Source organism: Anomaloglossus baeobatrachus, chromosome 7 (genome assembly GCF_048569485.1).
Source record: "Anomaloglossus baeobatrachus isolate aAnoBae1 chromosome 7, aAnoBae1.hap1, whole genome shotgun sequence".
NCBI lineage: Eukaryota > Metazoa > Chordata > Amphibia > Anura > Aromobatidae > Anomaloglossus > Anomaloglossus baeobatrachus.
The window spans coordinates 141858987-141862061 of NC_134359.1; positions in this window are offsets into that span (position 1 = coordinate 141858987).

Genomic DNA, 3075 nt, shown 5'->3' on the forward strand with positions numbered 1-3075 from the left:
AGGACTACTCCTCCTATTATACTCCTCACCTCCAGGACTACTCCTCCTATTATACTCCTCTCCCCCCAGGACTACTCCTTCTATTATACTCCTCACCCCCCAGGACTACTCCTTCTATTATACTCCTCACCTCCAGGACTACTCCTCCTATTATACTCCTCTCCCCCCAGGACTACTCCTTCTATTATCCTCCTCTCCCCCCAGGACTACTCCTCCTATTATACTCCTCTCCCCCGGATTACTCCTCCTATTATACTCCTCTCCCCCAGGACTACTCCTCCTATTATACTCCTCACCTCCAGGACTACTCCTCCTATTATCCTCCTCTCCCCCCAGGACTGTTCCTCCTATTATCCTCCTCTCCCCCAAGGACTATTCCTACTATTATACTCCTCTCCCTCCAGGACTACTCCTCCAACACACACACACTGCACAAAACATACCTCCCCCCAAAACACACAAACACCCACACAAACCGTGCAACACATACAGCACCACACACACACACGATGCTGCAGACACACAGCGCTCCACAAACAACACAACACACACAACGCAACACACAGCACCACACACACACACCCAACGCTGCAGACACACAGCGCTCTACAAACAATGCAACACACAAACAACACCGCTCTCACACACCCCCACCCAGACAACACCCAGAACATTTACAGCACCTTACACAAATACTTGGCAACTACAGACAACATCTATATATATATATATATATATATATATATATATATATATATAACAAAAATCATACAGTAACTACACAATAAATTCTAGAATACCCGATGTGTTAGAATCGGGCCACCTTCTAGTTACAATTATAACAGCGAAAGAAAGTGGTACTAATCCAATATTCAATAAAAAATGATCTTTATTTAATTTCATTAATATAATTTTAAAAATTTAACAAGGAGTCCAAATCGGTGAGTTTAACCACATACAATAGTATAACAAAAGGAACTGCATACATAGTAATAGACCAATGTGACTGGATGTAGATAATTGTATACAAAATAACAGTTATGGGCAACAGTAAACAATATTATCCCTAATTAGGCCATAGAAAAAAAATGCACCATAATTTCTATGTATCCCAGTCACTGTAATGCCTCTATATTATGTAATTGTATATTTGAACTGATTCCCAATTACAATTAAATACTACTGAGGGGGATATAAACTGTAACCCTTTACATGGATCAACAATTTACCCAGTAACAACGACCCTCAGTGGCTATATAAATAATGATATGTATATCCACGGTAACCACCACCAAAAGTGATGGGATATAGTAACTATGTAAAGTGGCAACCAGTACCCCTCAATGGATCCAAGTGTACTTAGAACCAGTACGGACTCGTAATTGCAGCGGTAACAGCCTCCCAACAGTCCCAACGCGCGTTTCACCTCTTCATCTTCCCCTGATGACATCTATCTGTTTCTATTCTTCAAAAATGACCTTTTATAGAGCCTGAATGCTGGATGGAGGATGCTCAACTTGTTTCTTCAGAATTCCACATAGGTGTCCGTTCGATTCGGTTCAGATCAGGAGACAAACTTGTCACTAAATCACTTTCACTCTGTTCTTCTTCAGACATGCATTGGTGGCCTTAAATATGTGTTTTGAATGATTGCTATGTTTAAAATTTGCATGTCCACTAAGGGCAGAGAACCATGGTAGTATATTTTTGTCAATATAAAGCCGTACAGCTCTGAATTTATGATACCATCAATGAAATGTAGCTCCCCAACACCAGCAGAACTCATGCAGCCCCACATAAGGACACTGCCACCACCATTTTTCACTATAGACAGCATGCATTTTTCTTTACAATTCTATACCATTGTGTTGCCATACAGTTTTGGAGACATCAGTTTCAAAACCATTTACATTTATTTAATTTTTGTCTACAAGCACTTGATACTTTGCAGTGATGAGACCAAGATATATGGTTTTGGAACTGATAGCTCCAAAACGGTATGTTGTCACCATTTGGAATGTTATTTACTAACAATTGTAAAAGAAGCTCATAGTAGTATATTTTGATGATTTGCCCGGTGCATTCAGAATAACAGAACATTCCTCAGACAATCATTAGTAATATCATTAATAAATAAATTGAGATGCATAATTCCTTTACTTTTTCATCTTGATGTTAAAGTTTTAATGTTGTGGAGTGTATTTTAAAAATAAAAGCATCTTTGAATCTGGAAGTCAAGCTTTGTGCCTGTACTGTAGCTATATGTGTACATGCAAGGGCATCTCAATAAATTAGAATATCATCAAAAAGTAAATTTATTTCAGTAATTCAATACAAAAACGGAAACGCATATATTATATAGTCATTACACACAGAGGTATCTCTAGCAAGTGTTTATTTCTGTTAATGTTGATGATTATGGCTTACAGTCAGTGAAAACCCAAAAGTTATCTCAGAAAATTAGAATATTATATAAGACCAACTGAAAAAATGATTTTCAACTAAGGTTGTCGCCTACTGAAAAGTCTGTACAGTAAATGCACTCAATAATTGGTCGGGGCTAAGTTTGCATGCATTACTGCATCAATGCGGCGTGACATGGAGGCGATGAGCCTGTAGCACTGCTGAGGTGTTATGGAAACCCAGGTTGCTTTGATAGCAGCCTTCAGCTCGTCTGCATTATTGGGTCTGGTGTCTCTCATCTTCCTCTTGACAATATCCCATAGATTCTCTATGAGATTTAGGTCAGGCGAGTTTGCTGGCCAATCAAGCACAGTGATACTGTGGTTATTAAACCAGGTATTGGTACTTTTGGCATTGTGGACCGGTGCCAAGTCCTGCTGGAAAATGAAATTTCCATCTCCAAAAAGCTTGTTGGCAGAGAGAAGCATGAAGTGCTCTAAAATTTCCTGGTAGATGGCTGCGCTGATTTTGGTCTTGATAAAACACCATGGACCTACACCAGCAGATGACATAGCTCCCCAAACCATCACTGATTGTGCAAACTTCACACTAGACCTCAAGCAGCTTGGATTGTATGCCTCTCCACTCTTCCTCCAGACTCTGGGACCTTGA